This window comes from Odontesthes bonariensis, chromosome 1, assembly GCF_027942865.1.
Source record: "Odontesthes bonariensis isolate fOdoBon6 chromosome 1, fOdoBon6.hap1, whole genome shotgun sequence".
Lineage (NCBI taxonomy): Eukaryota > Metazoa > Chordata > Actinopteri > Atheriniformes > Atherinopsidae > Odontesthes > Odontesthes bonariensis.
The window spans coordinates 37,757,161-37,782,402 of NC_134506.1; the positions used below are offsets into that span (position 1 = coordinate 37,757,161).

At 37.2% G+C, this 25,242-nt stretch overlaps 1 protein-coding gene across 1 annotated transcript in view; it reads right to left on the reverse strand.

Moving 5' to 3' along the window:
- The window catches only part of luzp2 (leucine zipper protein 2), a 188,624-nt gene that overhangs the window by 45,283 nt on the left and 118,099 nt on the right, over window positions 1–25,242 (reverse strand). The window lies entirely within an intron of this gene.

Here is a 25,242-nt window from a genome sequence, read left to right on the forward strand (position 1 = left end):
TCCGCTCAGGCCTCTTAAAGGACAGAAATATAGTAAATGACTGGACAAAAGAGCTTTAATTGTGAAAAATGTAAATAAGTTGACAGGCAGCAAGACAAGATATGTCAAAGTATAAGTCTAGGGGACTTATTGTTTGTTAAGATCCTTGCTGTTGTTTTAAAAAAAGATCTTCAAGTAAGAAAGTGTTTTCTAGCTAAATACAGTGTGTTACATCAATCTAATTAGATGTGTTAAAAGCAATATGATCACCTCCATATCAACATAAAAAGTGAAATTTCTTCATTTGTTTCCTTTATAAAGTACAATATGTAACAAAAATAATTTTTTTAAGTACTGGAATAACTTATTTTGTACATATCTAATCTCCTGTTCAAAATCATAGTTGAACTGAGGCATTCATTGTTAGACAAGTAAAATGCTTTTTCTGAAAATGGAGGTCACAGTAAAACACAACACAAAGACTTGTGACGAAAGGCTTGCTCCCATACACGACAACACTAGGATCTTTTTCTCTGGTTTTAATCAGAGTAAATTCACTCCCTATAAGTCTCCAAATGAGCGCTTGTTAAGACAGAGGAGAATGAGGCCTGAAAGTGATGAGAGCATTTGCGAAGGAAGTGAATTTCCCTTCATAATTGGCAATGATCTATTATCATGAGTGCTCCTAAAGCAACTTAATGCTCAACACATTCAGATCTCTAGATAAGACTATATCCCAGCTTTACTAAGGCCTAAGGTTATTGAAAAGTAGTACAGATAGTTTCTATTGTGATTTAAACTAGAACGACTACATTGAAAAAGTAAAGCGGTGCAGAAAAGAATGCTACTTGGTAAAACTATTCTAATGCAGCAAGTAGGATTGGTCTAATCTCACTCATAGACAATTCATATAAGTTTTGAGTGATTTTTTTTTTTTTGGTACAAACTTAGTACCCCAGTCTGCTGCTGACGTTGTATGTAGCAAATGCTTGTTATTTCACTTGCTGTTATCTTATCTAGCAATCCTCTATGGGTTTCAGCAGCAACAAACTGTCCTGCCATGTTAACTGTTGAAATATGGAGCAAATCCAAATGTGGTAGATCATCTCAGTTTGTAGGGTGGCGGACTAGAGATAAAAATGCTGTGCAGTCCCACAGAATGGTGGACATCTGGCCACTCTACCTGAGGAGCATAGCAATGGTCTTGGACATCCTCTATCTGCAAACACAATATTTTTGTCTCATCAGTTTAATATCTATCTATTGACATGTTCAGACAATTCTATGAAATTCTATGTTTGGATATCTAAAAACATTTCTTGTATGTGCTGGGAATTGTGGCCAATAAAGGTGATTCTGGTGACAAAACCAAACCTGCATTTTCACACCACATATAAAATGAGTGTGGATGGTGCACAGATTTACTCAGTGAAACAATCGAAAGGCCAAATTAAGATAATCAACGAAATAAGATTGTCTGATCACACGCTGGGAAATGTGCCACTGAATAGTAACCATTATTTACTTGGCTAATATCGAACTATAACTATAGATCATTGTTTATTCTCTAAAGTACACTTGGCTCATTATTGCATTTTAATTATTTAAAAAATAGAAACACTACAAACATTTTGCTGAGACAGCAAAAAGCTACACTTGGTTTGAAAACGGGAGTCTTTTTAACCGGCTGTGTTTAACTTTCTGTAATCAGTCATTTCTTTTCTTTTTCTCACACCCACCCCTGTGCAGCGTTCTGTACTTTCAAACAATTACAGTACATGCACATTAAGGTAATTAGCTGCGATCGCAGCTGTATTGTAATTCAGCGAGCCAAAACTGGCCAAGTATCAAATCCAAACAAATCCCCTACACAGGGACCACCATTTGAGGACATGTGGAAAGCAGTCATCATAAAGAGTGACGTGGCTTAGCCCCAGGACATACTTGGAGTGAAAATAAGATATATGTCAGGCAGGGTACATGTCACAGTGCATTATGCAAAAATGAAACAGACTGCTAGCGCCATCATCCTATGGACGTGAGAGTATTTTTCATCAATGTGTTGCTCATATTTTACACATATAACAATGCAAATGCAAGCATATAAGCCCAGTTCTCCCAGGACCTTTATTTTATGAATATTGTGATGTCGTATTGAGGCAATAAATCACAAAAAAGGAATGAAAGATCTACATTCTTTTGGATACTTCCTTAACTTGATTGCACATCATATCATGCTTTATTTTTCATAATTGCACACAATTTTTGGTTTTGGAGGTAATATACACCAAATAATGAAATTGGCTACACTGATGCTTCAGGTCTTTAAACTATAAATAAAGGAAGAACCCGAATCCACACAGTAAAAATACCTTACCTGATAACCCTTAGTCCGCTTAAATTCACGGTGGCAAGTCATTTGCCAGCGTCTGTGCCTGTTTAATATTAATATTTTCTATTTGCATATAATTTCACACATCTACATGCATATTAATGTATCTGAATACTATTTTGTTTTATATCATTTTCTTGAATTTTACAACTGATATTGAATGTTACTTTTACCATGTAGTTTAATACTTTTGTATTGTAATTCCCATATGTTGCTCCATGTCACTGAAAATGAGGGCCAGTCCCCACGGATTTTTTGAATTTGAATTATTTCAGTTGATGAAACTTATGTGTCCTGCCCCACACTAACGTACCACCAACTCACCTAACGTGTCCCAATACAGTTGTATAGCAGTCAAGTAATTTTTTATACTGTGTACTGTTTTCCAGGTTTAATTCTATATCTTTACACAGAGACGTGTTCAGAATGAAACTGCAAATAGCTGAAAAGGCTGAGTTTTGTGTCAATGGGGACGTGCTCACAAAAAGCTCTCTAACAATTCAAATCTTTACTGTCATGTATAGCACCGCTTTTACAGCCCTCTCACAATGTATCTGTTACTTATTAAAATCTATTGAAATCTGAAAATACTGCAAGAAATGTAACTCAGGTAGTTCTGAAACATGTTGATTTCTATGATATTCGCCAGATCACAAAGTGAGTGAGGAAACAGAAACATGTTTGCAGAAACATAAGCAGACCTGGCCTGTTTGTTGCCCGACAGAGATGACTGCGATGTAAGCGTTGAACTAATTTCTACACAGAGCAAGAAAGTGAGCAGGTTAGTGAGATGTAATCTCAAGTGGCCACACCGGGCTCATGTGAAGACACACTGCAATATCAGGCATGGACTGACCCACTTCAAGCCGTGCATTTGTGACTATACTTTTTCTGTTATTGTGAAGGAGGGGCCTAACTAGAAACAAGTTACTCTCCCATTCTTTGGTGTACTGCTTGTGAAAAAGTATTTTCATAGCTTTTGAATCATAACAACTCATACAGCTTCTCAGGCCTGAAAACAATCTGACCATTGACAGTCTACAGCCTGAATTCCATGAGACTTTCCAAGTTTCATATATATATATTTTTTTTGTAAGAATATAGGAAATCCTTACAGCGTTACAGCTTTTTGAATGATATTTAATTATACCTAAAAATTTTCTTCTCTCATAACTTCACAAACATGATCAAAGACTCCACCTGAGAGCCAGTGGGCTTCCCACTCATGTTTCTCATGTGGCTATGGTTAGATTTTCCAAATTATGCACTGTAAAATATCCAATTGGCAGTACAAGTATTAGAATTTCTAATGCTCAAAAGCCTTAAAAACATAAAAAACTCAAAACGCTTAACTTGTTTTCTATGTCTGAGCTCTGCTTTACCATTATGAAAGATTAAAGTTTTGAGATTTCCCCTTGGTAAAAGTTTCTGTACCACAACACAAAAGAAACACAATATGACTCTGGATAATCCCCCACTGTGAGATTTAATATATTAATTTAAAAAACAAAAACAGAAACAGCAGCTGCTTAAGTTTTAAACAATGTGGGTTCGAACATGATGAAAATTTGAATAGGCAATCAAAAAATCAAGCAGAATAGATCAGAAATAAAAATTGGCTTATTGTAGAATGTCAAGTCAGCAATGAAAACAATGATGAATGATTAAAAGGAGTTAATTCGTGGGGGACCTTAACATATAAATCATGTATTTAATCAGCTGTAGCCATACAGATTTTTTCTTATAAGCTGAAATGTGAATGTATATATCAAAGTAAAAACAGATTTTAGCCTGTTTGACCGCCTCTGTATTATGTTATGGAATCTGTTCATTAATATCTAACAACCAATTACGATCTCTGTCAATGCTGTCTCACAGACTCTCATGAAAAAGAAAAAAAAATGCTGACATGCAAAAAAACTAAGCTAATGCTACAAAAGTACCAACAGTATGAAGATGATGAACCCATCTTGTATAAATTACTGACACTGAATTTCAGAGTAAACAAGCCATTAAGTATGGCACACCCCTAGACATCTTAGAAGACATATGGCAGCTTGACTCGAACCCAACTTGGCTGTTTGTTAAGGTTTCCTGAGGTTAAAGATTGCGCATAAATAAAAATGCTTTGCTGTCCATTGTTTTGACACAGTCGTATGCATGTAGTGTGCAGCCTGTGTATCAAAAGCTTAAAATCTGATGGTTTCCTTATACCCGTCTTCCTTTTTACTCATTCTTGATAATGTCTTAAAAACAGAGCAAGAAATACGTGGAAGGCTCTGAGGCAAACATAAAACAAGAGTTGCTATAATTTGTTTTCAACTGCTCAATTTTCTTTTGACTTCTTTAAGTATTTGATGTCAGTCAGGATGCACCATGGCGTAATTATTATGCATTAAATTGTGCTTTGATGAAAACATTGTCCAGACCCTCATTCGGCCTGACCATATGTGTAAGTCAGTTTTTGCCTCTGTATATTTCATGAAATAGCTGATGAGTTGTGGCATTAAACGTGGGAAAAGGCTTCTGGCCATTCAAAGAAACAAGATAACATGAATTATATTGAGCGTCTCAGAGAAGTTGTAGACTTTAAAATTTGAGTTGAAATATTCCATGTGAGGTAGTGTGAACTGTGTGAGTGTGCAAATTACAATCAGCATAATAAAAGAGCTGCTGCCCATCTCTTAACTAACCCACTGAACTGAGCACAACCATTCCTGGTCACTTACTTCATTGCAATTTCTTGTATTTGTTCAAGCAGAATCAAAATTGGTGCCAACGATCAGACAAGTCATATTAAATTATAACAGTAAAGCTGCTAACATTGCAAGTGAATTATCTTAGTGATTTATTCAAGTAATATAAGTGTTGGATACGAAGAATATCCAAACAAATTCACATTAGTTCCACTGCTTGAATAAAACCTAGATCTGCATGATGGGGCTGGAACATTGCGATCTACTCTTTGAGCTCAAGTGTTGTGGAAGGAAAAAAAAACTAATAGTTCTAACTGATGGTGGCTGAACTTTCAAATTAAACACTCTGCCTATTTGGTCTCAATTGACAACAAGGGCAATTCAATAAAAAAAGCATATACTGTAAATAATTAGTGGATTTGCAATTGCAAATTCGTTATTTTTTCAACCATTTATCATCACAGTAGCTGACCTCATGATGCACAGCGGTTAACATAAGGACACTAAGATTATAAATAAAGAGGCAGCTAAAGCTATGAGTTGTTTACCTAAAAAAATCAAACTAAATCCTAACTAAAACTAAATACTAACTAACTAAACTGCTCTGAATGTGTGCGAGAAAAAATAGAGTCCAAAGCAAGGCAGGCAAACAGTACCGGTAATGGTTCAAAATAGCCATCTTATCTGGTAGGTATAACACATATTATAGTTAATACACAAGAACCTGGCATATGATAAACTTCGCATTCTGAATTGTTGAGACATTTAGCAAGAACCAGTGTCTTTCTGAATTGTCTTATCTGTCCTTAACATTCAGTCTTTGGATAAAAGCTAATTATGCAATGCAGCAACATCTGGAGGAGCAAAGTGGATGAGTGTGGTATCTTGTTGAGTATTTGGTGCATACTGTATAGAAGGGAACATATAATGAAATGCTTTTTTACTAGAATAATTTATTATACTACTTAAAATGCTTACCATGATGTCATAGGCCTCACATGAAAATTAAATTAACTCAGAAAAAAAAATTCTCAATGCTATTTGTCTTGATTAATGCTAACTCAGTTTAAGGGTTGTGCCAACAATTTCTGCAGCTGTGCTCACCATGTAAACTGGATCTCACCAAAAACTGAACAGTATGCTTACGAGTTACATTAAACACCAGTAAGAAAAATAAGTTTGTGTCAAAAGAAGCAAAAGAATCTGATGAAGCTGACACTTGTTGTGCTTCCCCTGTTTCAAAGGCAAACTGATTAAGTCAACAATACACAAGATCAAGTACAAAAACCGCTCTTCAAGTTGTGTACACATCATTTCTGCAAATTCACAGCAGCATTACATAAAAGTCCCAATGCACATGCAATATTTGAAGTTCCTATGAGATAGCACAGTACATCAAGTGAGGTATAACACCAAAGTCCTTACAAAGCCAGAGTTTTTTTCTCTGGTTGTGTAACAGTGACGGATGGGAGAAGTTGAAAATAGCATCAGTGTACGTGTTTCAGTGGAACAAGGACTTCACATTCACGTTTTTATTGCACTTACAATGTCAGTGGTTAATTGCCAACTCATTATGTTTCACTTCATCTGGCTTTGTTGTCTCCATCCTCACTTGTTGCTGACTGCTGTGTTTGTGTGTCCTGAATCAGATGGAGAGAAGTTGTTGCTCTTGACCACAAATATGATCTTAAATTCTGCAGTTTGTTCCTGTTCATTTGCCTCAAGAACTCTGAAAAAATGCCCAAGCACTGTTCTTGATGTCAGATGGAAAAAAATGTAAAGAATGTCAGATAAAACTATGGCAAAGGAAAGCTAAAACAGGCCCTGGACTGGACACCTGAATGGGTTCCCATCAGATAAATGGATTTAGCTAGTCATCGCAAAGACGTGTAAACATTAGAAATGTATGCTGATACTGTTATGACTGTAGTGTCTTAATGGTCAAAACTGTGACTGTACCCTGAAATACCAAAACTGGTATATGCATTAAAAGATCTGCACTGGTATGTCTCTGATTACAGCATTGATTATAGCCTCATATAGCTCTAAATATACTGTAGATGACAAAATGATGGAATTAAATCATTCACACCCACATCTATTATTCAAATGATGAATTTAATTTAATTAATTAATTTAATTTAAGGAAAAACAAGATATCTATATTCAGAGAAAAACAAGCTCCCGATGTGCAGCGTGCCACTAGATCTATTAACAGTTTTCACTGAGCTTCAGATCTTTGTGAAGCTGAAAGAAAAAATGACTGCAAATCAAATGACCTCCTTTTCAATGATGTTTTTCAGGTATTATGCAGTGAAAGTTTTTACCTAACAAATCACAGATGTAGTAGAGGCAAGAAACACGGCTCTATCATCTATAGATTCCCAGACCAGTTAATGTGGCTTAAATCATATGGAAAATGCAAACGACAGTCACACTGAGCTGATATTGTATTTTTGCTGAACCTGTAATTTACCAGGAAATGAAGTAACGGACAGCTGATGTCTCATAATCTTTTAGAATTTTCCTTTTCATTTCCTGCATAACTAGTGTAGCTGTTTTTCTCCGTTACGGTGATGTTGCTAGAGTCTTCATGACATATGCACTTATAAAGGATTAGATCACATTCATCTTATTTAATCAAGTGAAAATTGCCTGACACCTCCAATGCCGCACATTAGTATACCCGTGTTGCATCAGAATAATAATTTGGGATTAGTTGTAGTACTTTCCAAGATCTTCTATTGGAACGATAAGTTAAAATTTTCTAGCCCGAAACTACTTTCTGAAGTCTTGACACTGTCCCATGGTGTGAACCCAGTTTGAAATTGAACGTCCTGTGAAGCCACAGGGTTTGTTAAAACAGCCTATAGCTACAATAACCTCAGAAAAAAAAGACAAAGTGTCTTTTTCTGAGTCAGAAGAACAATATATGCAGTCATAGCCTAGACCATCTACTTTAGCACAGTTGAATACCAAAGAAAGACTTGTCGCTTATAAGCTGAGGGGCAGAAATCAATATCCGTGGCCAGGAATAAAGCAAAGCTGCTCGGTGACAGCATGGCACCATTTCTCGAAACACACGGAGCCTGCCTTTACCTCCTTAAAAAAAGTTTCTGAAATTTGAGGTCAGCACCAGTTCCAATGAGGTCAGAGAAAGAATTTAGTCTCAAGTACAACACAATGTTCAGAGTGATACAAATTTAATCCCACTTGTAAAATAAAATCAAAGACTTATGCATAAATGTAGGAGTCGTCAGCAGGTGGCAGGGCCACTCAGACACTCTTGACATGGCAAATGAGAAAGCAGGAGTTTTCACTTGAAGCTGACGCAAAACTCAGAAGTATCTCCTTGATGGCAGGGGTAAGTTTGCTGCTGATTGTTTCTCCTCTTTTAGTGTGGAGTTGAGGGGCTCCTATGAGTCATTGCTCAATGCATATTTTGATGCCTTGCAAATTACATCTGTGGCCCTGGCTTACATGAACTGTAGATTCAGTCAGACTTCCTGCTTTGTAAACAGGGACATCTGAAGAGACAAAATGTCAAGAAGCGTATATCAGCCATTTTAATAGCATATTAAAGAGGTACAGCATAAGACATCATTTAAATGTTATATATATATATATATGTGTAACCCGGCTGTACAGAATAGGAGTAACATTTAATATGAGCTAAGAGATCTGCATCTGTGGGTTTCAGGATATTTTGGGCATATGATGCCCACCCCCACCCTCCCATTCTGACTGCGACAACTGCAAAGAATAATAATAAAAAAAAAAATGCAGCACTCAGGCAGTGTTGGAAGGAAATAAAGATTTAATACAAGTTGTCCTCAAGATCCCAGAGGAAATACTCCCTCGTGTTAGTATGAGATACTGAGCCAACACAAAGTGGTTTTACCTGTCAATCCAGTTTTTATAACTGACAACCTATGACAGAATTACTGTACGTTGTGTTCAGAATATTTTCTACCCTTTTTCTTCTGAAAGACTTTGCTGGTTTTGCTCACAGTGTCTTAATGTCACAATGTATTAATTCACTCGATAAGAAGCAGTCTCTCGGTTTAATCACGACTCTGCAACTTCGCAAGCTATCTGTTTTAAGTTCTAATTAAAAAAGGAACATAACATTAGGAACTGAGTGTAGAGTAGGTCACAAAGTTACTCATCCTGACGTCATCTATTGCTTAAGTGGTTCGGCTGATAATGAATCAACAAACAACTGTGCCAGAAAACATCTCCAGCACAATACAGCCACCTGTGCGACAGATGATAAAGTTTGCTGCCTAGCCCTGACCACAAAGACATTGTGTTACAAATCTACAACAGGCAATATCAGCACTGTTGACAGCATCAACAACCCACAGACTTTTCCACTTGGCCTCTATTTGATATTTTGGTTCTCTTCTTTTTTTGGCAGCCATCCTGAAAATTAAAAATTAAAAATATACTCAGCATTTTACAGAGTTGCAGTACTGCTGACATAGACAAACGGCAAGTGACAAACTACTTTCTCTTCATGAGCAGAAATTTGAATGAGTAAAAAACTGACTGATTTGAACAGCGGAACAAAGAACTCTCTTCCTCAGCTTTGAATTCAGAACCCACTTATGTATTTCCCCTAAATGAATGTGTCAATGCTTTTTGTCTTTCTCCTGAGTTCATTCTGGCTCTGCACTTATGCCGTGCAGCAGGAAGCTGCTACATTAGGGAAACCTTTGTCTGGCTCCTGTAAAAAATATAAAGGACTATGTAACCTGACCTACCTGAGATGTGGTTATTCTACTAAATGAAACAGTAAATATAATATAAGGGTTTAACTGAGCCACCTGAGAGTTAATGTTGGCTTAAGCAACAGTTGCAAATGAGATTAGATTTTTTTCATTTGGGCTTTCTTAAAGGGATACAAAGTAGTTTAGCGGCAGTATAGCGATCTCTATTGGTCAAACTGAAATTCTACACTGTCGTAAAAATGCCCACCTGTACACACCCACTAACTAACCATCTTGGCGAATGCTGCCATTGTGTTATTTTAGTCAGTGCAGTTAGGTCATCTGATTCACAAGTGTAGACTGCCCACGTAAGATACTATAATCAGAGTTTTTCTGAAGAGAGAACTCAAGATAATATTTTATAATACTGTTGCTGGAGGAAGTGGCCGGGGACAGCTCGTCGTTTCTCTGCTCAAGCTGCTGTCCCCGCGACCCGATCCCCGGACAAGCGGCAGATAATGGATGTATGGATGTATGGATGGACTGTTGCTGATCTTGAATGGGATTCTTCCCTCATCATGGTGTATTCGTGGAGTGATTCCTTTGTATTAGCAGACACTTACAAAAGTTACATCTTAGACAGATGTGCGCAGGCACTACCAACACACGCCGCAATAAACGCAGACTAGCTCTACACTATTCCGATTATAATCACAAATTAATCAATTTTCATGTGTAGATAACAATTCTTGTTCGGATCAAAACGCTATTCTTATTCTAATCAGGTCAGTCCGTGTATTTCTGAAGCTAGGCTACGTCTCGAACTCAGGAGGAATTAGAGCACCGTCATCACCTGTCTCTTCACGATCTAAAACGCAGGTCAGACACTATGGTAGATGAACAAGATCACGCTTGGAGAAATTTCACAAAGATGGGAAGTGCCAACATCGAACGTTTCATATTCAGTCTGTGAAAGGCAGAATATGAAACGCTTGGTGTTGGCTCTTCAACGCAAGCGAACACATAGCTACAACTACAGCTAGCATACAGTACCTAGCTAAGTGCCGTAAACACAAACGACTCTTCTCACGCATCACGACACTTCAGAAGCGGGTCGCTCCTGCCGAAGTTACATATGGGATTTTCAGCATACAGACCCCTGTTGGGAGCGAGACAGGCTTCATTCGCTTACTATTGACTTGTTTAACCTTTGTTAAACTCCTGAAGGCTATAATTTTAGGTGAAAATGCTACCTAGTGCCCCTTTAATTAAATAAATATGTGCTAACTATGGTGCGAATGTTATTATGACAGAGGATATTTAATGTTGGTTATAGATTATCTGTTGGTATTCAAGCGTCATGGCAACTCGATTCAACTTTGTTCCAGCCCTTTACATGTTTGCTTCTCTTCTACTCCCTGTTCTCACATATGCAGCATATCAGTGCATCAGAATAGCCAATTAAGCTGCTCTCATTCATACATTTTTCTTCAGTCACACAGCAAAATGGTTCTGAACTTGATACGAAAAGGGCCAATTAAGACGAAGTGTTAACTTCCTGTTACCCTGGCGGGTGTATAAATCCCCTAATTGGAAAGACAATGTTTGTCACCTCTTTTTACACCATACAATAATGCATTTTTAATTTGTTGTTACCAGTGATGGAAGTCGTGCGTTACTGTAATCCGATTACTTATTTTCAAGTAAAGCGTAAAGTTAGGGATTACAATTGCAAAAACAGTAATTAGATTTCTGTTACTTTCCCCTAAGCAGGCTGTGTTACTGCGTTACTAAACCGCGATTTTTTGTTTGTGAGAGTGTCTCATGATAACCACGTATTAGCGCTGCGACGTCAGTGCGTGTGTAGATCAACAAGAGGTAACATGGAGTGCGGCAGAGAGCAGGACCATGCAGCGTTTAATGCTTGGAAGTACCAAGATTACTTTGAGTTTGACTCGATAAAAAGTCACAAAAACATTGACGTCCGCTGTACACTCTGCGTGGGAAGAATTTTTTTATCTAAAGCGCAAAATTCCACCTTCAATCTGAACAAGCACAGAGCAATAAGTACAGGAATGTGAAACTCTTTGAGAAACCGCGGACCCCCCCCCACTGACTAATCAGTAACTAATTACTATTTTCAAGTAACTTGACCAACACTGGTCGTTACCTGTCTGAGAAAAAGGACTTTTTGGGGTGATACATTGTAAAAGTGTAAATTTTGAGTCTCAGATTCAATGCTGACTTGAGAGCCCTGAGTGCAAGACTTTGAGTTACAATCAGTGTGCATTTTCTAGCACCTGCCGGCATCGATAGACAAAATAATTTGCTCTGAAGTGTGCAATTTCTGATAAAAATTCGGAAAATTTGAAGTTCTCAATTCCCATCCATAAGCGTAAAGTTGCCATATATTTTTAACCGATTTCTCCAAAAAACAACTTATGTCTCAGAGTAAATATTTCATTCCCTTCAAATAATTGCAAATATCTATTAAAGTATGAATCATTTTGGAGTGCAGGAGTTCCTACACTGTGGGAGTGCACCGCCAGCTGCTTGAAGAGCAGGGGCACTTTAATGGTCCCCTATCCTCTTTTCTTTAACTCTGCTCTACTCAGATGGACTCGTGGTGTGGTGGCACCAGACAGACTTCCCAGTTTGTGTCTCTGTGTCAAGTCTGCTTTTGCTGAATTAGATTAGATTTTTATGTGTAAAATAATAGCCACCCTCTCTCCAAGTGCCATCAGCTCCATTTGCCTAAACCTGCTCCTGTCAGCCACACAAAATCACCCTCTGTGTCCACATTAAAGTCAGACCTCCTCTGTGGTTCACACTTTTATCTCACACTGTGAGGTTCCTCATGTGCTTTGCAGCAGGATTTTCCAATGTTGAATGGACAATAGGTGACAGGATTGGGGTATGCCATTGTACTTTGTAATGTCTTTTGGGGGAAGCTAAGGCAGTACCTGTTACGTGGCCCCAGGTTCAAGGCCATTTAGACTTATAAAAGAAAGGTGTGCAGGATCAGGTGATTGTAATGTTTTATATATGAGATTTTTTCATGGCATACATAACTTTTTGACTATGCCCTCTTTCAGCATTAGAGCTGCACAGTCTTTTAAACATTAGGCCCCTGGCGTCCCTACCAGCTTATCAGTAATATTGTGAAAAAAAGGATTTTGAGTAGCTGTATTTCATGACAAACCATAATGCTAATCGAGCAGTAAGCTAATGTCAGTAAAAATAATTATAAAAAAAAGAAACTGTTCCAGTGTCCAATATTCGTTCCCAGGAAATGTATCCCTGAGAAGAGCTATAAACTGTCTCATTTCTCTCTTTTTGCAGATTTATTCTTTTTGTTCCTCTTTACATTTCGTGATGTGCCTGGAAAGTAGCTCCCTTCATCAACTATGGTGAGTGAGAGCAAGCGATGCATGTTGAGGCACCTTTTAAGGGTGATTGGGTGGAAACTAAAGGGCTGAACATGTACGTTAACACTAATCAGATGAAACACGCCACAATGAAAAGAGTGACAGAGTTGGTAATGCATTAAGTTGGTGAAGGAAAAGTCTCTGCTTGCTCCAGACTGAACCAGAGACCTGTACCTCAGTCATGTGACATACTAGTTTACTACTTAACACTTTTCATGAAAACAATAAGTGAAGGAAATGGTGAACAAATCTGACCAACTGTTTGACCTGAAAGGAATATTACAAATTTTGCAACTTTGCATGCCCACCCCCCCAAAAAAAAAATCAAAAGGAGATAAATCGTTCATCACTGGTGTCCAAAATTAAAGTCGAGAAAGATTTCCAACAGACCCTTGTCAAGGAACTTCAGAATCATTTCAGCTCTGGGTCTTTTGCATTTGCACTTAAGTCGAAGGTTAGTGTAATACCTCCCTTACAATCCTTCCTCGGCTGCTGCTTTGGTCGCACAGCAGCCAACGAAGCAGTCAAACCAGGAGGTGCACCTGAGCTGCATGAACTAAAAATCTGTTATGTCACACGTCTAGGAGCTAGAGAGGTTTTTATTTGTGCTTTAGAATGTAGCTGCTCTGAAACAAATTACAGATTTTACAAACTACTGTTGATATTAAATGCAAGATGACTGAGACAAAGTGAAACTAAGGAATACTGTATCCTAAAAGCTTGAATAAGGGCAACAGGACTTCTTTTTCTTGGTTCTTTTCGACCTTTTTACTTATCAGAAAACGCTCAGTTAGAACTGAAGAATCTTTTTGGATGAGAGTTGAAATGTTTTTAAACTAAGAAATAGAAGTCCTTTTGCCCTTTATGAAGCTCTAAAGATTATCATGACATAGATGACTGAGAATCTGCACCCAAAATATCACCTCCCTACCAGCATTATTCTCAGAGGGGGAAATATGTCTCCTTGGACTCTCTTTAACCACTTGTCCTGCAGTGGAAATGGAGGGGTTTGAGGAAAAGCCCCCTCAAAAACCCTTAGTTCCTATAAAACTTTCTGTCAGTTGAAATGCAACTTTGTCAATATTGGTGAGGATGGGAAGGGAGGACACGGATGCGGACTTTAAAAGTAAAGGTTGGTTTATTAAAGCAAAAAACAATGAGCAAACAAAAAGCGCGGCAACGCCGGATTCAAAAATCTTAACTTAGAAAAGGCAAACGAAAGACTTGGCATGGAATAAATAAAATAAATACTTAACTTGGGAAATGACGAGGAACATGGAACAAACAGGTATCGTAGCATGCATGGCAAACAGGGCAGTGTAAAGCAGAGATCCGGCGACAAGACAGGGGAGACAGGAGACTAAATAGAGGGCTGGGAGTGATTGGAGACAATGACAGACAGGTGAGGGGAATTTACTAATTAACAAGCATGGGAAACTAAGACATGAACTGAAAATCAAAATGTGACCTAAAACATGATTACTAAAACATAAAACTTAAACAGAATGCAGGGAAACTGAGGCATGGCAAAACTAAAAACTAAACATGGACTAAGAAACACAAAAAAGTAACCTAAAACTAAAAACATGAGTCCATGGCGTGACAAACTTTACTGGAACAAACAGTAGTCTGTCAGCCTAGGTCTCAGGGATCAATGTTTGGCAAGTTTTGTCACTATATATCCACATCCACACACCCCCATCTCCATCAACGGAGCTGAAGTGGAGCGTGTGTCCAGCTTCAAGTTCCTTGGCATCCACATCGCCGATGATCTCACCTGGTCCATCCTGGTTAAGAAGGAACAACAGCGCCTCTACTTTCTGCGGAGCCTTAAGAAAGCTCACCTCTGTCTTAGGATCCTGGTGAACTTCTACCGCTGTACCATTGAGAGCATTCTCACGAACTGTATTACAGTATGGTACGGTAACTGCTCCGCATCAGACCGGAAAGCACTCCAGCGGGTGGTGAAAACCGCCCAGAGGATCACCGGCAAACAGCTGGACAGCATCGACCAGATCTACCATCGACGCTGTCTAGGCAAAACCAGGAACATTTTAAAAGACTCCTCCCACCCGAACAATAAACTTTTCACCCCCCTCCCATCCGGCAGGCGCTACAGAAGCCTTCGCTCATCCCACCAGCAGGCGGTGATCCTGCTGAACTCTACCCCATCCCTCCACCCTACTCCAGCCCTCCATCCTACTCCACCCACCCACTCTTCTCCTCCCACCCAATAGCACCATCCTGCACTCCACTGCCATTTGCACAACTTTTGGTTTGCACTAGTTCTGGTTTGTACTGTTCTTTTTCATTTCATTCTGTTTTGCATTGTCTATGCACTATTTATATTTAATTACCTAATTTATTAATCTTCAGATACTTATTTTCATAGTACATATAGTGTATATATTTAGTCTGTATATATTCTGTGTATATTATGTACTTATTATTTATTCTGTATATATAAAATGCACACCTTTGCACTTCTGGTTGGATGCTAACTGCATTTCATTGGCTTGTATATTCATTGTACTTGCTCTTTGACAATAAAGTTGAATCTAATCTAATATAACCTTAAAAATAGACTTGTTTGCTGGTGGATAAACGAGCATGCTGTAGTCTAGCAACTGAGAGGAGGAACTAGTCCAAACAATGTTTTCAACATTGACCGAGGAAAGGCAATAATTTGTTAATCCTCTGACTCACATCAACTCCCACTGTATTGAATGCAAAGCTGCCAGGTAAAGTGAAGTGAGTGCTTTTTATGATAAAATCAGAGATTCATTGACAAGTTTTCAGGGTTTCACTGTGAACTCAGTGGAGGGAGAATCAATTCTGTGCATGGAGAATGCTAAAGTCAGAGCTGTTCTGCTGCTGAAATGACCACAGTGTCATGAACTGAAATCCCATGCTAAATGGATGAAGAATGGATGAAATACAAAAAGCATTTTGTGAATGAGAAACAAGAAACAGGTCTGACACTGAACGAGCACATTGAATAGGCTCACTTGTCTTTATCTGCTCAGGTCGGATTTTTTTAACATGCTGAAACTTGGCTGAAGTCCAAGTTTAATTTTACCAATCAAAACTGTAATAATTTATCTTTGGCTTACAGGCAATACTCAATAGATACTAATTGGAAAAATTTAATGTTTTTTTCTTTTTTAAACTATATCTTAACACATTTGAAAGGAATGAAAACAGGTTTCAATTCTGTCACCTGGTGACACCTCTGACATGTGTCTGGTAGCTGTTTGTCAGTCAAACCTTTTACTTTTTATTGAGCTGTTGCTGCTCTGATGGGTGTTTAGTTCAGGCTCTTCTGAGTTCATCTGACTTACACATACAATTCATGACTGTTAGATCCCGGGTTGCCTTTTTACTGACTGTCATGTTTCTATGTTGCTGTAACACACATGACACTTATACGGAAACTTGGGTGACTTAATGAGTTATTGTGTTTAGACTAAGTAAGCTCTGAAAAATTTTAGTCAAACATATAATTACTGGAGAACGCCAAGTTATTTTTCAAAAGAATATGTCCTTTCCCTCACACATTATAACAAATGTCCAGGGCCACATTCTTTCACCTACACAATAATAACAAAATTACCAACATCTTTTCTCAGGGTGATGAAGAAAAGCAAGTTACATACATGAATTACTTCTAAGCTAGTCTATCAGGACAGTCAAATGGCTTCAAAATGCTGCAGTGAGAGATTTGACGAGGATTGGCAGAAGAAGTCAATTTCAGTTTTTCTTCACTTGCTATCAGTAAAATCAAGAACAGATAATAAAACATCATTCTCCTTAAATGTATAGATTTTATTTTATTCTTATAGAAAATATGTTGCCTAAGCATTCCATGAGTTTCCAACATGAGTTTCCTCTCTCTGATGGAATCAGCTACCTTTTTTGGTTCAGGAGGCAGAAAACCTCCAAAAACTATTTTCTATTTTTTGTTTTATGTTAACCAACCACAAACTTAAAGGATAGCAAAGTTCATCACAAAAATATGCACAAGGGTTGAACAATGTTTTCATTTCTGTGGTGCTTTACTTAATAAAGTTATGCTCTTTTGTCCCCAAGATAATTCAAACAGATCACATAGTGAATAAGAATTACCTCAAAAGTCAAGATTTTTAAATGCAACCTTATCCCAGGAGGAAAGAATATTTTTTTCTGAATCAACTCTTTTTTTAAGTCCTGAAAGCTTTGACATATATGAGAGCATGCAATGAGGCTCTACTTCAGCTGTATACATTAGCTTCATCAGAGGACATTTGCTTTTAAAGCAAGTCGTGATCACCGGGGAAATGCTTTGATGGCATTTTCTCTATGTTAATGTGGTTACCTGTTAAAAAGTCAACTGTTGGAGGAAATCGTGTATAAGTCTTACTAAAATGCAGCCGCTGTGTGAAGAAATAAACAACTATTACAACTACTCACAAGAGTAATAAATTAGGCATTTACTGCAAATAAGAGTGTCCACTTTCTACTTTACATCCCTAAATGTTTTTGTTTGTTTGTTTATTCATTTGTTCTTCTGTGCTCAAAGAAAAATCACTTTAAAATGCAAAGAAAAGTGACTTTGATTTCTACCCTTTCACATCAAGTGACACTTGAGCTTATGGTTTCAATCAGCTGTTCTTCTAAAGTAAAACAAAAAAAAACAAAACAAACAGACATAATATTAAACATCTAATAACAGTTGTTTCATCTATTTTGTCCTCTTCTAAATACAAACTGATGCCGTCTTCATTTTCTGCCTTCTTTAGTTTCTGTTTTTCTTTATTTTTGTTTGCTGATGCGAGTATCACTGAGACATCCACTAAATGCCCTTGAGCAATTTTTTCCCGCCATTTAGCTAGTGAAATAACATCAAAAGGACATGAAAGGAAGAGGACAATGACGAGAAGCCATTTTAGACCAAAAAAAATCTGCAGCATGTAGCTGAGTGTGTGGCAAAGCGGTCTATTACGAAGCTCTGTGAGAACCTGATGAGTCCCAGCAGGATCCAAGTCAGCCTGTAAAACATTTGCCCTCCAATATTCTTATAATAAGCCCTGAAAACAAATCACTGATAATGACTTGACAGTGAAATGCAACAGTACTGCTTTCCTAGTGACACCATGACACAATTCACAGTGATGTGCAACATGAAAGCACATTTCAAAAGCAAATACTGGTGTAAACAAAGGATCATGTTTGCTGTAAGGATGCTCCTGTCAGCTTTGTCAGGAATTAGTAGACACTTCACATGACAAAATCACAGTTCTCAGAACAAAGACATAATACAGTGTTTCGGATATAGACAACAAGCTTTAATGAGGATGAGACTGCAGTGGTGCCTGCAGCGCTTCTTATAAATATCTAGGTGGCCTTAAACCTTCATGAAGCCATATGTTAAAAAAAGAAAAAGAAAAAAAGAAAGAAAGAAAGAACAAAAAAATGTAAAATTGGATGATGATGCTAGGTATGACTAACAGATAAATTCAGTGATGAAAATGTGCTTTTTTTTAAAAAGTGAGGCTTTTATCTCATTTCAAATGTTTATAAAAGTATTTTCATTTCTTTTAAATAATGATCACTGCTTTTATCGGGATTAGTGTAATGCTTTGATGTCAGCTAGGTGTCCCTCTCATGGCTGCACTTCTTCCAGAATGCTGAAACCAGAGACATATATACGGAGAGGCTGCATTGGTTGCTGGTTTATACATCAACAGCGTTGCAACCTTGACCGTGGTAACTTATTAGAGCTCGCAGTAGCTCTCAGAAGGACTGAAAGGAGGAAGGAAGCCACTCAAACCAGGTCGAGTGGGTAATTACAGTACAACTGTGAATTGATATGTTCAATTCACATTTTATTGTATTCAAATTTATGTCAAATAAAGCACTATACCGTTTTAAATCTCTCTCTGCACACTATTTTAAATTGTATCAAACCTACATTCTGTGCTATTTTGCCTTTTTTAAATTTGAACTGTCATGTGAATATTTTACTGTTGTAGCACTTGATTTTGCTTATTGCTTTTTGTTTGTAAATGTCTGTTTTCTCTGTCTGTCCTTTGATAATATATAAAAGTAATAACAGCAGAATGTGCTTGTTACATTGTTTGATTTGTATCTGTCTGTTTAGTTTATTTTTTCTTGCTATTGGTGAACTATGAAAAACTGATCATTAAATGGGGCTGTATTATCTTATAAAAATTATTCGGGAAAACACATAAAAGTAATTCTTGACAATCAGTTTTAACCTTCCCTATTACAAATAATTATTTTAAAACCACTTGTGTATTTCACGTACTGTAAAATAACATTGATAAAGCCTCCGTTGAGCATCTCATGTGACTATTCCTTAACTTCTAAATAAAGACTAATCTTTTTTTGCACACCAAAAACTCTGGCAGATAGAGACCAAATATAATGTGAAATGTAAAACTTCCCCTGCATGTTAGTCAGGCTCTTACCTGTTTTCAAGTCTCTACTAAATGTAGACCTAATTTTTATTTCCTGTCTTTTATCCTGTACAAGAGTAAATTTTTGTCATTATCATTTTCATTACTTTTATTTATTTCAATTTTTTTTTAAAGCTTTTGACTTTCACAATTATTTGGGCTGCCTTCATTTTTGTTTTATTTGACACAAAGAGCTTTGGTCAATGTCAGTTTTTTTACATGTGTTTTTCTCAATATGACCAAAACTAAAATTTTAAATAGTTTTACAAAATCTAACACTTAACATAGAAGATGTTATGCTTTTATAGCCACAATGTCAGTCTTCCACAGTTCTGCATGACTGAGCAAGGGCTTGTAATTGTAAACCAGGTGAAAATCGACACAAAAGTAATTGTTTTAAAACAGAAACAACCAAGAAAACTTTTTGATATTTGCATTTTTTTGGCATTTTTTCCTCCTCAAGTCAACAATTTCTTTCAATGCAGGTTTAAGCCATGTCAACACAACAAAAACAACATGGCCTTTAAGGCAATAATGAATTGATGAAAACTATTAAAGTATTGAAAATGTATTTCTGATATCCAGAGCAATTATCATACTATAAAGCTGTGATTCCTGCTTTAGTGTAAATATGGGGACCTTTGCATTTTCCATGTTACTTCAGTTAAACGGATTTCAAATTTTGTCCAGAGTTCTAAGGATTGGAATTACGCAACTCCAAAATCTTGAGCAAAAGAAAATCATCAAATAACCCATGTTTACATTAAAAATGCAACATGCACTAACCATTTGTCGAGCAGGTGCTGCTGCTGTGTACACAAGATAATATCTGTTATAAATGTAAAAACAGGCCACTCTTGTATTCAAATTTTCATGCAAGATCTGTGCTGCTCATTCATCAAGAAATGGATCATAAAGTTTTCTTAGAGTAAACTACAGATAGGAGTAAATTACTAAAGCACTGGCATTTTTTTATAAGGTACTGGACGCTAGTGCCTTTATAACTGCAACTCTTAAATAGTCAATTGCAGACAGTACATAATAACCACATAAAACACACACTATAAAGAATGGCACCACTCTAGATGCAGGCAGCCTGCTCCAGTAGCTCTGGGCATACTGTGTCTTTCTTTTCATCTTTTTTTCTATGAAAACATAGATTTCTGAAAAAAAAATTCTCTGCTGGTTTGGATGCTATGCTGATGGAATTACTTCTGCTGGTAACTCTGGCAATTTTCTACATCTGTTACCATCATGGCAACAGGATAGTTGTTAACCCGTTGGAGCAGCTAACTGAGCTTTCCAAAGCCTATGTAATGCCTGGAATAAGAACTCAAATTCAGATGAGTTTAAGAGGAGACGTCCGAGAAAAGGTGAAAGAGGATTAACCACCTCTTCCCTTCTCTTCATGGGCAGTGTGAGATCACTAGCAGATACAATGGACACGGTTGGATCCCTGATTAGGACATCTCATCTACTCAGCTTTAAGTCTATATGGGCAGACAGAGACTGCAGATAAAGCGATAGCAATAAAGGAGGAGGATCACAGTGTTTTCTAACAACAGATGGTGTAATCTTGGACATGCCACTGAAAAAGGAACGTCTCTGCACCCCAGATGTTGAACTTTTTGGTGTGAGTTCCTGTCCGTGTTGAGTACTGACAGAGTTCACCTCTACGTTACTCACCAATGCTGCATGTTCACTCATCAGCTAAGTTGTTGCCAAACTAAAGAACAGGAAAAAAAAGTGTGGTGCATTTAAAAACTAAAGATACAACAGAATCCCAAAACTAAAATATAACACAGAACCCTGCAACTGCAGCTGTTTTTGTTTATACACCTGTATTTCATAAGGTGCAGGGTTCGGTTATAAACATATGTTTCTAAAGCACATCTGTTTTACCATTAACCACAATTAAAAAGTATGTTTTGTTGCTGTTGTGGCCAGGTCTCTGTTTAAAAAAGGGATGTTACCCTTATAGGAATTGCTCATAAAGTTTATTGCAAAGCAGTTTAAGAAGGCTGCTTTAATTTCAAATAGTCTTTAATAGAATAGAGACTAATATCATTACACTATTTGACAAATTAAAATAAGTACATAGTTATGTAATCAGTGTGTTTCTGCCTGTCTTGTATGCCAAAGCTGGACATCAAACTTCCAATCGCTTTAAAGTAAAGCCACTATGGAAGTGCCTTAAACCTTCCCATCCTCTAACAGCGGGTGACACCTCTAATTACAAAAAAGTAGATTTTAGAAGTCGATGAGATATCTGCAATATTTCTTATTTTATTTAATGGTGTCAATTGCTAGTTTCACATTTTGAGGCAATATGTTATTTTTGTAAAAAATGGTCCTTTTTAAAGTGAAAAGACAAAAAAAGCAGGGCGTGGTTTAGGATTGAGTGACCTTGTCATTGACAAACTGCCAATTGATGGTTGTGCATCTTGCCTGCGTCTTTAAAACATCATGTTCCAAATACCAAGATGACAACATCCTAAAAGTCCGAATTCAATGATATTCCCCAAACCAGTGACCGATGTGACTATGGCTAAACCAATGGCATTCACCCATTAAGAGTCAATTAAAAAAATTGGCTTGACCTGCTGAGTTATTTTTTTTTGTATTTGAACTATTCCTGATGGAAAATAAAAATCTTAAAGTGCTTGGAGCAGACGAGAGAGGAAAATAGGATTGTCAAATGAAAATGGTTGGACATTTTTGACCTTTTAGGTTTCTGCACAATTAATTCTGAGTCACGCACACACGTGTAAAAGATACAAAGATATGTTTCTGATAATTCCCTGAATGCAACCACGACTTAAATGTCAACATGGCACAGATGTCAAAGAAATTCCCTGACTTCTATTGACCTCAGCTGATCCCTCCTGTATCTGATTGTAAAGGCTCTCAGATCTACAGGGCCATTATCCGAGATATGTGGATCTTTAACAGTGAAAGCAAACCTCAAAATGTTATCAGAGAGAGACTGGTGAGGGAAGCAGTGGGTTTATGAAATGATTTTGCCCTCTTTGACACAGCTTTATGTCTCCTCCCTATACCCAGTGTAAATCTGAGTAAATACAACACTGTGTCAGTTGTTGTGTAAAAGCATTTGACTTTTAATTTAACTTTTACCAAAGAATACCACTAATTTGTCAAGTCACTTCAATTACAACTCAGTTAACTCTAATTCAAGTCTAACAGTTGGCAGAGCCATTTGCCAGCTCTTTGTTTTGGCAAGAGTAGTGTGTACATTTACGGCTGGCTCATGGTAATGAGCCTTAGCAGGAGGGCTGGGATCACAACATGTGAAAACCTAAAATTATACAGAAGTTGCACCAACTGGGAGTTCTATTATAAAATGTTCATGCTTTTTATTCACTGTCTTTGGATTTATTTTACATCTAAATCACAATGTCGTTTAGAGGTAAAGGAATCTCTAAATGTTCATTACATGGTCAAATCCTGGCCTTCTTTATGGGTCATTTAGTCAGTTAAACTCATCAGTTTTCCAGACATGCGCATGCACCTGCTGTGAAAATCACTTGATTGATTACAGTGGGGTCTCTACATTTACCTCTGATTACCCCCTGCAGGGAGGCATGCAAGAGCAAATTCCACGTATTTCATTGACAGACGTTCGTTTAGTCTGCTGCCTCGGATATTACATTCTAAGAACACTAATAAACAAGCATATATTCAGCCTTAAAACCTTTACATATAAACCATATCTATTTCCTCTGCGGATTTTGGTGATGGTAATTAATGTCAGAATATGGAGCTGTCAAGAAAGGCTTGCAAGATATTAAACATCACACCAATAAACTGTGCAACAAAATGAAACGCATGAAATGTAGATGTCACAATGTGGCTCAGGGGTGAAGATCCATTTTTCAACAATATGAGTAGAAATCAAGGCTGGATATTCATTTATAGATTTTGCTGACTACGCAGTATCACTGGAATTTATCAGCCTCCTGTGCTTCTGTATGGTGCTTGAGCCTTTGATTCTGAATGTACTGAACAGGAGATTAGGAAACACATTTATCAAAGGAAAGACTATGTTCTCAGTCAAATACATCACAGAAAACTGTGAAATTATTTTGCAAAATACTGTGTAACCACCAAGTGGTATACTTAAATCAACTTATCGTACAGTCCCTTCAGCATTTTGCAGGGTTTTTGGGTTTGGTGTAGCTCAAAATGCTTGATTATGTGGCAGCTTTTCTAAAACACTTTAATGCATGTTGAAATTGAATTCACGTGGAGGGAGCAAGAAAAAATTGTGAGACAATTTCTGACATTCACTTAAAAGTTTTAAGTCTAGTAAATGACCTTTTATTAAAAGTAAGTTCTCCACAATGCAGTAACATGTTTTTGCAGCACAAACTCACAATCAAAACAGCATGATTAAAATATGACCTTATGCGGAGGGCTATTTGTGGATCATAATGACAGTTTTGTTCTCTTTAGTAGATATAATGGAATACAAAAAGATAAAACACTGAGCTAGTTTAAAAGCTCATTTACCTAAAATGTTGCAGTAAAAGCGGATGGACTGAATTTGTGTAGCGCTTTTCTAGTCTTGTTGACCACTCGTAGTAGTATACTAAACAAGCCACATTCACCCATTCACACACACTGAGTGCTTTTCTCTGTCACAAACCAATGACAGGAGGGGCAAAGTGAGGCTCAGCATCTTGTCTGGGAACATTTTGACATGAGGACTGGAGAAGTCAGGGAACCAACTGTCTAATCAAATGCAGTAAAAGAAAAAAATTATTTCATCAACCTCAACTAAATAAGATGGAAAAATTGCAAAGCTTGATTTAATCTGTGCACGACTACAGTGATTGGTGAAACTGATTAAATCATTCCACTTCATGAGCTTAATTTCTTCTTCCCTGTTGTCGATGGCATGGTGTTGCCTCTTGGCACAGTGCTGGCAGCTGTTGATCAGTGGTGTATTGTGACACAATGTCTCAGCTGTTCTGGAGTTCCAGAGGTCAAACATTCCACATTAGGAGTAACACAGGACATGTTTTGGTGGGAAAATCTACACAAAATACTGACAAATAATTATTGTTGAATATTATCATTGAATTATCCTGATGTTACACTCAAGATGATGAAAATGAAAGAATTTTACCATCCAGCAGAAGACGAGGCAGAAAGATTTGTGATCTGCTGCTGTATTTTCAACATGATTGTTGAATAAATTAACAGAAACTTGCACTGTGGCAGGTACTTCTCCAAACAGCTTGACTGCAGTGATATGATGTTATCATGTCATTGTTTGTTTCTTCATTAGAGGCACTTCATCATGTTACCAAAACAGAGATTAATCAGAACTGGTCTCAAATTAATATGAACACCTTATGAAAATCATTTTTCTCATTGCAGCAGAGCAGAGGTGCATAGTTTTCAGAATCAGTTCATCATAATTTCTAATAATCTTTTAATGCTGAGTGCTTGCTGCAATTAAAAATCTGAAAAAGAGAAAATACTAATAGCTGCTATGCATAGTTGTTTATTACATTTATTTTTTGCTCTTGTCTTACATATACATATATATAT